Genomic DNA, 13,080 nt, shown 5'->3' on the forward strand with positions numbered 1-13,080 from the left:
ATCCTACAGGCCAGAATACGACAGTCCTGACTATGACAGCTGTGGTTGTAAGTCACCTTCTCAGGTCGATCGGGTGCCTACAGTCTGCCTATGGCCAAATCCAGAGCCCTTGTACAGTCCTTCAGTGCGATAGCTGCACAGCAGGTAAACTGCAGAGTGAAAAGATACAATGGCTTCCAGTGTTCCTTATAAGGTATTGACATTGAGTAAATCCCCATACATAGGAGACGAATGTGTGCAGGAATTCAATATCCATCATTTATGACAGATTATATTGCCTGATAATGTTTGACCATTTTTCTTTCTGACTGGAGTTAGCATGTTCTCCCCATGCCCAGATGCATTTACACTGGTTATTCTGATTTCCTAGTATAACAGAGGCAAGTGCACATCCAAAGCACTTAGCACAGGTGCTAGGTAAAAAGAAGAATGCCAAGTAAGGAAATAATACTGCTATTAATTCTCCCTGGTGATATATTTATTAAAATGAGCAAGATAGACAACGTTTCCACCAGTGGTGTTTGCCTGCCTCTATTTCTTTAAAGGTATTTGCTGGATTTCTTCACGTGTGTTTTTTAACTGTAAAACATTACAATCGCCAATAATAAATGTGACAGGCCCATTCTTTTAAGTTGACTTTTATAAAGTAAAGTTAATAAATTCGAGTCAGTAAGTCCTGTGGTCTGTGAAACTAATTTAGTTCTCTGATTGCCCAGTGTTTGGATAACCTCTTTCTAGCATGGAAGTTTCCGGAGTGAAGTCAATGACTCATAAGATTCCCCAGGAATCGCGTGGGATCAGAAACTCTCCGGGAAACCCATGGGGCTCGCATGATGCAGAAAAAGAACTGTAAAGTGGTAGCGCCATGAAAAATGTTCGCTTGGAAGCACTTCCAAAAGAACACTACCTGTTGTGGATAGGCTACGATTAACCGACAGCTCATCGTTCCCAAAAAATGTAATATCTATCAATGACTGAAAATAATACTTAATACTTACTTGAAACACTTGACGATTCCTGACAAACTATATTCAGGACAGTGAAAGACACTAAAAAGACACTAACGCTGTCATTCCCAGGGAGTAGATGATGCGTAAATATCTGGCGCAGACACTTACCCCGAAACCGCATACCCAACTAAACGCATTTCAGCTGCAGAAGAATGCAGTTTAATATTCGCTCTTGCACCGGTTTGTAAAATATGTAATGAAACATCGTCAATGTTTGTTTTTGGAGGTATCGTGGGACCAATGGGAATGTAAGCGCTACACTCATACATTTCACGTGACTGGCGATTCCATGAAGTAGTGAAGATCGCAATTCTGCGCTTCCAGAGAAGCTGAACAGACCGCTGTGGCGCCAGTGCACCGTTACTGACATTCAAATTGCAGCTTAGCCACACTGGAAACTATCAAGATTCCAAAAGCGAAATGATCCCATCGAACCTGTGCAGATAACAGGATCAACTTAATACTGCTTGGAAGTTGATGGACTGACAGATACAATTAATCCGAAGCAAGACTGTTTAGCTAGCCTGCTAGCTACACGTGGAAGCGTAGCTAGCTGGCAAGCAAATATTAAGTGGTAGGTTCATGGTTTTCTACACTCTTTTGTACAGTTCATATTATCAAAATCGAAATTTGATAGAAAATTAGAAATTAAGTTGGCAGTGAATCCAGTTAAGGTATTAGAAAACATTTTAGAAAATTGGGAGCGCATCCAGTGGCGTGAAATTAGGTAGACATGGTCTATTGAAGTTGGCTCTAATGTTACTGCGTGCTGCTCTAGAACTGACACTGGCAGCATATTGTATATTTTTGAATAATTTAGCTACTTAATATTACTTGAGTCATCACCATAGTTAAAAACGACCTATTAAACGTGCCCGGTAAAAACGTAATTGTCCCTTACATTGCTACGCAAGTAAATCACTCAAGTTAAACTGCGACTTTTTGAACGAGGAAAGCTGGGCGAAATCAGTCAGCCGTCATTAGCTATGTTGTCATTCAGTTTAAAATGGTTTGTGTATAAAACTCAAAACATTATCCTAAGTTATAAGAGCAGCTATTGCAAGACCTGCTTTACCACGCCTCCTCGGTTTCAGAACTGGCTGGCTGCTCTGCAGAGAGGGACTCCTGAAAAACCAAGGTGATGCAATGCGAGCGGTAATATTGTTTTGACTTATCTTCTGCGGTCGACCGTAGACCTGGCTACATCGGACATATGTGTGATCGCTTGACATATTTTAAGTTTTTTTTACTGGTTATTTTCACAAGTTATCTGTATGATGTCTTTTCAGGTAGCGTTATTCATTGATATCCTACATTGCATTTGAATGGTTAATGTAAGATACTTTGTTGTTTTGGGGTTTTTAAATCAGAAATATTAACAGGAACGTAAATATATTAAACATTTGCCACTGAAAGAGCGGGTTACACTTTTACTTCCTAAATCTTTTTATTTTAGCAAGGTATTCTTGCGTTGACTGCAAATACGAAGGACTTAGCAAACAAGCTCGCGGGAAAACTTTACATGAGAGTGCGAATGAGCGCCGATATCTTGGTTTTATGATCATAACTGCGCAGCAAACACGCAGATAGACTAGTGATTTCACCCTCTCAAAGTGCAATGTAGACTGGCTATCCAAATAACTAACGGCACGCCACACACACTGTTGTGGACAATTTTTCGTTTTACGTCCGTAAAACTCAGCTACCGAATAATGTAGAAAATAAATTGTGAAGACCACACAGAGTACTCAAACGGTTTCTCACGGTTTCAAATGGTGCTGTAATGAATATTAAAGAATTTTAAATCAGAAAGTTGTCAGAAATGCTGTCAAGCAGGTGTTACAGAAAAGGACTAGTGTAGAGGACCACTTACATACACCAGTCTTTATGAAGGTATTCATATACTCCACAAATGTGGTCATTATCTTTTTTGCTGTGTGTTTGTGAAGTCTGAAGTTAATGATAAATGCAGAAAATCAATAGAGCAACAGAAAGATCAGTAACTGTGCTGAGATACATGCTGCAGACCAGCTCAAGCTTAATGGCTTGTCTTTGTTTAACTGACAGTAAAGGCTATGTTTCCCTTTCACATAAAGTGCACACCTGTCTGTGATTTGTATCTAGAGTTGAAATGGTCTGTATACGGTCTTAATCTAACCAGATGTGGGGTTTTATGTTGCAAGGGCTTGTTCCATGTCAATTTGACCAATGCGGCACAAGATTAGCTTCCTATGTGAAGGTGATTAGCATGGATGGCTTATCAATGCCAGCCCATTTTATGTAGATGTTTGGTATGGCATTACTAATAGTATGCTCTCATCATGTACCAGTGATTTTGTGTTTTTTCCTTTCTCCTTTCTGAGTAGTTTCTTGTGAGCAGCTTGCCTATTAAATTGCCACTCTACAAGACGTAGCGCTGGCGATTTTTAAATGTCTTGGCCTTTCGGTGCTCCTCTGGTGTGCTGTTACAGTCTTAAAGGTACAATAGGTAAGAACTTTGTGTTAAAACATTGTTACAGGACCATTGTAAATCCCTTCCTATTATTGAAAAAGGCGCACTGACACATTGACTCGCCCTCTGCCTGTGTTTATAGTCCTTAAATTCGGGTTTCAAAATATGTAATTGACGGGTCGGTACCAAAACATTGTGTAGCGGTACAATAATTCAGGCTCATTGGTTGAAAATTGGTTCTAATTGCCACAGCCAATGGCGTTTCAACGTCAGCGCGTTCACAGAGCAGGGGGAGGGATAAACAGTGTTGTGGTTTGAGGGTGTGTGTTGCTGCATTTCCTCTTTTGACCATTAGAAGTCCGAAATTACATATTGTACCTTTAATATATATTTAAGTATAATTTCCACTCACCTTTATCCATATGATGCCAACATAGCTACCTGCTTAAGGCAACCTCTTGAGATGGATCTCATGTTCTGAAAAAGTAGTGGAATGAGAAATGAGCCATTGCAGACTGCTAGTTACCTGCCTATCCCCGTATTTTCACTTGGAAAGAATAGTGCACATTTCTGCCAATCCTTGATTCAGCCTGTATTTGTAAAATGGCCGGGCCCCCCCTTTTTTTTTTTGCCAAGAGTGGATAATCTCATGGCTAGGTAATGGGTGTGTTCTGTTTGAATTTGTCAAAACAATAACTCAATAAATGATTACTCCTAGATGAAATAATTGAAGTATTTGACTACTGGCTGCACTTCCTAATCACAAGTTTTCCTGCTGCACGTTGTAAGTTGTTATGTTGTGGAAGAGCTGGAGTAGCTGCCAGTCTTATCCTTCTCTATCAGGCTAACGTCCCCTCTTTTGGCAGGTATGCTGTTTGGTGCGCAATATGTGAGTGTGTGTGTGTGTTCAGATTTTTGTGAGTGTTCAGCATCTAAATGAGAATTCTTGTCTGACGGTCTAGACCGGTCTCTCCTATTCTCCACTGAGTCCACACGCACTCAGATCTCCCTGGGGCGGAGTTGAATTCATTGTTGGGCGAGGAATTTCGGGGTGAGGTGATCTCTCTCAGATGCCACAGACAGCGGTGTTGCGGAGAGGCCAGCGGTGGGAGTGTTACTCCCTCTCCCTCCCCTGGTGCTCCTGTCTTCAGGTTTCTGCCGCTACCCTCAGAAAAATCAAACAGATCGGCGCCTGCTGTTCCAGGAGGTTCTGAAGGAGCTTCACGCACTGTAGCAGGGCCTGTGGTCTTCACCTTTCTCGCTTTATTAGGAACACCTGCACTCCTGCTTACTCATGCGATTATCTAATCAGCCAATCATGTGGAGGCAGTGCCGTGCATAAAATCATGCAGATGCGGGTCTGGAGCTTCAGTTAATGTTCACATCAACCATCAGGATGGGGGGAAAATGTGATTCGCCTTCCTGTCAGCTTTGACCAGTCTGGCCCTTCTCCTCTATCCTCCCTCATTAACAACACGGTTTTGCCTGCAGAACTGCTGCTTACTGGATGTTTTTAGTTTTTCACTAAAGTCTGTTGTGCATGAAAATCAGGTCAGCAGTTTGAACCTCTTGACCACATCTGCATGCTTTTATGCATTTAGTTGCTGCCACATGTTTGGCTGATTTAAATATTTGCATTTCCAACGGTTTACGCTGGTCTTCCTCATAAAGTGGTCACAGTGTATATTTAGAAAAGCGGATGCAGCGCAGTCAGCGCTGACACTTTGGCGGTTCTGCTGGTGTGGTTTCTCTGGACTGTACGGCAGTCCTGGTAGCCCAAGTCATCCTTGGAGCATGTTCAAGCCCCAATGGAAGGCCGGCGGTGGGGGTGGGGTGACAGAGGAAGTGGGTTTTGTTTCTGCCTCCAGCTCTTCCACAGAGGCATTCCAGGAGTGACCCCCCCCCCCCCCCTTCCCCCTCCCACCCCCTGTCAGGATTTGCTGGTCTCTGCTTCATCAGAGGCACAAACCCATAGGGACACAGAAATGGTGCTTTCATATGTTTTCACTCAGGCCCCGGTTGAAGTAATTGATATCCGGCCTTGTTCCTTCTTCTCAGATCGTGGCTCATCAGACCCAGGGACATGTAGCCTAGGTGATGGTGAAGTGATGTCAGAGGCTGGTGGGCCTTTTGTGTTCCCCTGTGACTCTTCCGGCCGGACCGGCCTGCTGCTTCTTGACAGTCTGATGCATCATTTTTCTGTATATAGTGCGGCTGGCTATGGTTTATCTACCGACGCAGGAGTTAAACCCACTAGGACATTTAATGGCTTGTGCTTTGCAAATGCTTCCCTGGTTTTGTATAAAGCCCCTGTTTTTGTATGGCGACCCACTCTACTCGGGACATGAGTATGGCCTATGGTTGTCATGCTCCTGGGTCTCTGAGCAGTTAGCAGTTGCCTCCCTCCCTTTACTTTATTATTTTATTTAACCATGCCCATCACAACTGATGCGGCAGTAGAGATTGCAAACACACAGTAAAAAAACTTGCACAAGGTGGCAAGAGTGGTCATCTGGCAGCCGGAAGGTTGCCGGTTCGATCCCCTGCCCTGGGTGTGTCGAGGTGTCCCTGCGCAAAACACCTAACCCCCAATTGCTCCCGACGAGCTGGTTGGTGCCTTGCATGGCAGCCAGTCGCTGTTGCTGTGTGAATAGGTGAATGAGAGGCATCAATTGTACAGCACTTTGGATAAAAGCACTATAAAAGTCCAGTCCATTTACCATTTAACCAATGAGCTGAACCGATGAAGACCGATGTTGTCAAAACGTTAACGGTCCGGATGGTAGAATAAACACACTTTTTTTTTGGAGCGTGTGAAGTGTGTGAGTCTGTTCTTTTCTCATCTCAACTGATGCGTGAGGCTCGCTCCATAGTTTCCTTTGCGGCCCCTCGCCCGGAAAAACAGTACAAATCACAACAGTAATACCCAATTCTTGACAATAAAACCAGGAAGGAAAACATAACAAAAGTAAAAAAAAAAAAAAAAAGAAAAGAAAAACTTTACTCCAATAAGGTGCCTACCTCAAAGTGTGCTGGTGTTGTTGTTGGTAACCTCTGGTTTGGGAACTGCTGCAGAGCCTTGATAATGTTCCTGGCTCTGCTGGTTTTCCCAGGGGCGGTCGAGACGTGATAAATCTGCAGACTTGTCTGTGTGAAGGCACCAGGCATAGCCTCCCCATTCATGGTGGTCCCGCTCCACTGGACCTTTCAGCAGAGTTCAGGCTGCTCTCTGCTACTGAAGCCTGCTTGCTGGGAGTAAGTGGCCAGAGCAAGAAATACACGACTGAGGCCATTTCATACTAGTGTTTACACATCTCTTTTCTAAATGTGGATGTACACATAGGCATGTTTACTCATTTTCCATCTGGCTCATGAAACAATGGTCAGTCATGTGATAGCCTACCTTAATACAATTGATGTGAAATGTAATATTTTACAATAATTCTCTGATGGCACCCCTTCCATAAGTTTCAAGGCTGCTGACCCATACAGAGCAATTTTGGAAATGTACTTTAATTGTATTTTAATTGTTTGTATATGAGAACTTTTGAACTGTCCATATCATTGAATGTTTTGTGTTATATAGAACATTTCTAAGATGATCTTAATTATGTTACGTAATTCATTATCTTCATAAGCATACGCAACACAACAACTTGCTAAATGTTTTCAAGGTTTTCAAGCACCATTTGTTTTCACAACAGGAAATTAACTGCCATTAACTGCCATTAAGTGCCATGACTCCACTTGTGGTGTTCTACTCAACATTCTGCTGCTGAAACAGGACGTTTTTCAGCTTCGGAAATAAAACCGAATGCATTCAGAGGCTCAGTGCTCCTCCCTGCGTGAGGTTTTGTCTCGGCAAACACTGACAAGTTTCCATGTTCTTCGTAGTAAGAAATTAAGTTAACTTGTTCGACACGGAGATTTACAATGGATGCCACTGTCTCTACCCTTCTTATTCGCAGAATCAATTAAATACAATTTCTGAATCAAGAAATTCTCTCTTGTTGCTGTATTATTAGGGCGTTAACCTGCAGGTCAGTGCTTAGATCATGCAGATACAGTTGGCAGAAAATAAAATCTTAATTACTGCAGTAAGAATTATTTAAGCAATTAACTAGCTAGTCAATCAAAATTCATGCGTTAACATGAAGGGCAGTGAACATTGTAGGGATTGATAGCAAGGGATTCTAATATAACATTTGCGGTCTAATTTTAGATGAATTGATTGATGCAATTAATTATTCCCAAAGGATAACTAAGTATGTGTAAAATATGCAAAAGATATGCATGGGGCAAAATTGATGATGTCAAGCATGAGTTATTTAGCTGTCTGAATTAATTGATGCATTCATTATGGATTACAATATAATAGACATTAACCAGCTAATTTTAGTTTACGATATTGGGCCTGTTTCTCACACACACACACACACACACACACACACACACACACACACACACACACACACAGAGATTAAGCCTAGTCCTAGACTTAGTCCTAGACTAAGACTTTGAAAATAAATGGTCTGTTGTTATTGTTGAGAACCCTACCATTTGGCATACTGCGTCACCTGGTTGGTAACATTAGCCAGCATGTGCAAAGGGGAAGACGCCATTTTTGGGTGCCGGAACTGTATCCGAGAAAGGGAGGGGTATGTGTCGATGCATTTTCAATGTCCCCCATAAGCACCATGATGGATGTGGGAAATATCGGTTGATGCAGTCAGCAGATCTGTGAATTGGACAACCCCCCAATTGCTATTCATCACAAAGAACTTGATCCATCAACAAGTAGACCTGGGTCTACACCATGATTAATGAGTAAACAGACCCTGGACCTGATTAATGGATAACCAGCAGTCCTCGGGGGGATGATGGGTGGTTTTTCTGACTTATTGTGGCTTTATGTTACAATTAAGGGTGAAAACAGCAAATACTTCTGATATGTCACTTCGTACTCAACAAAAATAAATGTGTACTGTAGGGACTTGAAGCTTTAGCATCTGCTTAACTTGCGTTATCCAGATGTTTAAAAAACATTCATAGCCTATTACTGCGTATTATATTATTTAAAAAAAACAATAAATTGGCAAAAGCAAACCATGAAAGTAATTGTATTAAAAGTAGTTATTGATACAATTGGGCATGGTGGCAGGATACTATTTTGTTTGTAAAAGATTGGTCCCTGCCTAATAAACAGCAATTTAATCTCATTAGGCAGCCTACAAGTCCTACCTAAGTTTGTATCTACCTGATAAATAATGCCAATAATGTGATTCAACACCAGTAATTCTGATCAGGTAGTTTTGAAGACAGGTTTGATTAAAAAAAAGTTTGGGCAGTTTTACTGCCCTAAGAAGAGGATCATTTAAAAACCCAAAATGAGCCTGGGTGCCCAGCTGCGTGACTCATGGCTCCACCGCGACAGCTTGGCACGGCTTCCATTCTGCTGCCGAGTCACAATTTAAAGCTGATTGCTTCTGTTTATCCTTTCTTCTTACAATTGAGCTTTGCTGGAAGCAGTCTGCTATTGATGGTCTTACTGCTGTTCTCTGAAAAACAACCTCTCTGGAAAAGCCACAGCCTATGTTCGGGAAAGAAAACGCTTTCAGTGGCATTAGGTGCGACTCAGCAGTTGTGTAATACTGGTTATAAAGGAGTCTTTATTTGTATGGCGACATGGCTCAGGCAGTAAGAGCTGTCGTCTGGCAGTCGGAGGGTTGCCAGTTCGATCCCCCGCCCGGGCTGTGTCGAAGTGTCCCTGAGCAAGACACCTAACCCCCAGATGCTCCTGACGAGCTGGTCGGTGCCTTGCATGGCAGCCAATGGCCGTTAGTGTGCGAGTGTGTGTATGAATGGGTGAATGAGAAGCATCAATTGTACAGCGCTTTGGATAAAGCTATATATGAATTTGCTATATAAATGCCAACCATTTACCATTTACCATTTACATTTCACAATCAAAGGGCGTGGGTTCAAGCATCATCGAACATCTCCGCACTGTGCCATGTAAGGATCTTAGGTGGTTTTCTAGTATGGCCACAAAAGAACCCGGGGTGAGTTGTTTTGGTCCTTGATTTGGTTTGTAGCTACTGCCCAGATTATTCCCAGTGCAAAGGATTATACGTGTCTCACTAACTTGAGAATGAAGGAATATTCTAATGTTCGTACTGAAATTGTAGAACGTAAAAATGAATTGCATCCTTGCAACAAAGAGAAAGTGATGTCTCTGTCATTGAGATTGTGTATATGTCTGACTATGGGTCTGTCTAAGCATAAAATATATGGAAGATGCTGAATATATTGTTGCTTCTAATGGCGGCCCATTTAAGAGTGAGCATTATACACTTGCAAGGGCAAACATTTGACATTGAGTTTCTTGGTGCAGCAGGAGAGGGAGGCTGGAAGAGAGTGAGAGAGAGGGAGAGAGGGAAGGAGTGTAGGAGAGAGGGCGGGAGGTTAGGAGAGAGAGGGAGGCAGGGCTGGAGAGATGGAGAAAGGGAGGGAGGGCCAGAGAGATGGTGAGAGGAGGGGGTGGAGAGCAGGAGAGAGGGAGGGAGGAAAGAGAGCGGGGGAGTGGAGGAGGGGGGAGGGACACTGAGTGTTCCACCACACCATGCGTTATAAACACGACGCTGAGCCAGAATCTCTACAAACACCTCATTAACCACTCATAAATTTTCCTTTTACTTTCTTTTTCGATAGTATTGCTTGTACTGTGTATTGCACAAAGAACACTACCAAATGCTGAAATGAGTATCGTTTGGTTCAATTTGTCTTTGAAATCATGAGTTAAGTTTTGAGAAAGGTAGATGAGTTGGTTCTTGGATGTGCTCTTGCCTGGATGAAATTGTTTTGGTATAGGCCAACTTTTCTTTACTATGTATGAGTATGGATTGGAATTGGACCCATTTTAATGTAAAATGTATTTGTCCTGTGGTGTGTGGACAAGGACATTTGTTGTTCTTGTTTAGTTTCATGTATTCTGTGTGTATTCAATAGATCTTATTCAGACTATGGAGGTTTTCAAATTCAATGAATAGAAATGAAAGAAGAAATTGCAAGTACTGGTGGGTTGTCTGCATGCTTAAGATCCACTTGAGTACATGTTTGTTTACAGAATTGTAATGATTTGTAAGAGTTGTTATACAGCCCACTTGCTGTTCTGTGCGTCTTCACAGGCCAGAGTATTCCAGCAACTATAAAGTAAGATTCTCTCTGTTGATTTTTTACTTTAACAATGCAGAAAAAACCCAGATGTTTGATATGCTCTAGAGGGTTGGTTATTTTAAGATTTATGGAGAGACTTCTGTTATGCTCCTGAAAAAGTAAAGAAAGAAAACATCAAATAATTAAATACTTTTCCCCTAATACAATTTAGCAAGAATGATTAAAATTTTAAGGATTAAAATTGTCTCCATGGATAGGAGCAGGTATGAGCTTAGTAAAATATTAATATTCAACACACAAATGAACAAAATTAACCCGCAGTCCACCATGGATGTTCAACTCTGAAACTATGTGCAAGCATGCAACTCTACGGCCCCTGCTGCCAGCTATGGAGAGCGAAGACGCTCCTCCAACACACACATCTGCCACACACTGCTTCTTTTCACGCTGCTTCCTCTCACACCACGCGGACGTGAGCAGCGCACTCGCAGGGCAGGGGTGGAGGAGACCTATTCATACGTATGCTCAGACAGCCAAGATGGCCAGCAGGAGTCACTCAAGCAGTGAACAGCATGTGGCCTAGTGGCGAAGGTTCACAATTTGGAGGTTGGTTGGTTCAATCCCCCGAGTAGCCACATTAAGGTCCATGCAGCTGTTGGGCTCTTGAACAAGGCCCTTAACGCCGCATTGCTCCAGGGGGGATTGTCCCCTCCTTACTGTCTAATCGACTGCAAATCCCTTTGGATGAAAGCGTCTGCTAAATAACTAATGTAATGAACAACACTATATATCCCTACTGACTGTATCCCTCCTCTATCCCTGTGCAAGCAAAGCCAATTATACAGTGGTCATGTGGGGCCAGCACTGGCTTGGCTTTGACTCCATTCCATTCTCACTCATACACCGCAACCGACACGACTACAGAGTGAGCTACCCAGCAGCCCCCGTCTACTGCTATTTTATCCATGAAAGCAAGCCTTTCTCTGAGGGGAAAAAAAAAATGGACTCTTTTCCATCATCGCAGAATACTTCTGATGGCACGCATTGTCTATTTTGCGGGGGTCACTCAGAATTCCATCGCGCTTATTTGAAGGGGCTGAAAGGACTGTGGAAAAAGCTGTGGAAAGAGATGTGGGAAGATGAGGCTCGGGTTGAGAATGGGCCCGCTTTGACAGACACGAGCCCCATCTGGGCTCTCGGGCGTGGCCAGCGTCCCTCTGTAGGGTGAGCAGCTGAAGAGATTTCACGGCAACACAGTGGGCGAGCGGAAGAATTCACACATTGCTCTTTTCAGTGTCTGTGAGGTGAAACGGGGTGTTTCAGGGGTTAATCTCCCACCCTGGATGTGCGGTTTTTGCGGATGCGTTTTTCTCTCACTCGGGGACCGCCCGCTGGCTGAAGGATCATTGGCTAGCAGCTGCTGCCCACCTGGGGGAGGAGACTTCTCACCAGCTGCCTACACCTGGAGAAAAGGGCAGGGCGGGAGCAGGAGCACAGCTCAGTGTTTATAGTCTCTATCCAAGCACAGCTCAGTGTTTACAGTGAGGAATGTGTGTGTGAGAGAGAGAGAGAGACCGTTTGGGCTTTTTTATATGGTGATGAAGGCTGCTTTAATGCACAGTGATTTGTAATGTGGTTGTGACGCACCCCTTCCAGGCCTGACACCCGTGAAATAGAGCCATTATGTCCATGTTTTATTACTACACAAAGTAAAGCCAACGTGGCTGGCACTTCAACTTGTTCAGCAGAGGGCATTTGTCCTTGTTGTTGCCTGGAGCATTAGGATGGGACAAAGTGGCTAACAGTGGCCTCATTAATCATAGATTTATTATTATTATGACATTTTTCTTTGTTTTCAGAATATCTAAAAAAAGTGTTTTGTAGTATTACAGAATTCCAGACATGTCCAATAAAGTGAAGAAAAACAGGTACAAAAATGGAATTAATTTTCATTTTTTGCATTAAGAACTGGTTGTACTTGTAATGTTGCAAAGGTAGATTTACATTAATACAGATCCAGAAGTTAAATTAGATGATTTGCATATTTGTTAAAATATGACTCATGGTGGAGGGGGGCATTGTCATTGTCACACATTGTAGCCAATAAAGTGCTTTTTGTGCTAAAGATCATTGCCTGTTTTTTCAAACAAAATAATGTTTGAAATATATTAGTCACACTTCACAAATACTGAGTTTGTTGATCATGTGGCAACATTAGTCATTACTGTTAGGTTGCAGTGAAATACATTCAGATGTGTAATTAAAATGGAGGATGTTTCAAAGTGAACTCCAAATTAAGGGTTATGGAAGTTTTGTCAGTTGTAAAAGTTAAGAATAAAACAGAAATCATCTGCTTCTGATGCAAATCCCTGTTTAGTCTGGTAGTTGCTGAGATGGCTGAGTCATCTTAGATAATTTTCAGCTGTTCAAGTGCGTCTGTAT

General features: G+C 42.5%; 1 protein-coding gene across 3 annotated transcripts in view; it reads left to right on the top strand.

Moving 5' to 3' along the window:
* The first annotated feature begins 1,313 nt into the window (after positions 1-1,313).
* Positions 1,314-13,080, top strand: part of stxbp6 (syntaxin binding protein 6 (amisyn)) — a 75,640-nt gene continuing 63,873 nt past the window's right edge. Inside the window, exons 1-2 of one of the 3 annotated variants that reach the window (XM_061259409.1) lie at positions 1,314-1,584; positions 2,105-2,165. The gene's annotated coding sequence lies outside the window, so the exon portion shown is untranslated. The remainder of the gene's footprint in view (positions 1,585-2,104; positions 2,166-13,080) is intronic. The other 2 variants (XM_061259392.1, XM_061259400.1) reach the window with 2 other exon arrangements.

Source organism: Conger conger, chromosome 1 (assembly GCF_963514075.1).
Source record: "Conger conger chromosome 1, fConCon1.1, whole genome shotgun sequence".
Lineage (NCBI taxonomy): Eukaryota > Metazoa > Chordata > Actinopteri > Anguilliformes > Congridae > Conger > Conger conger.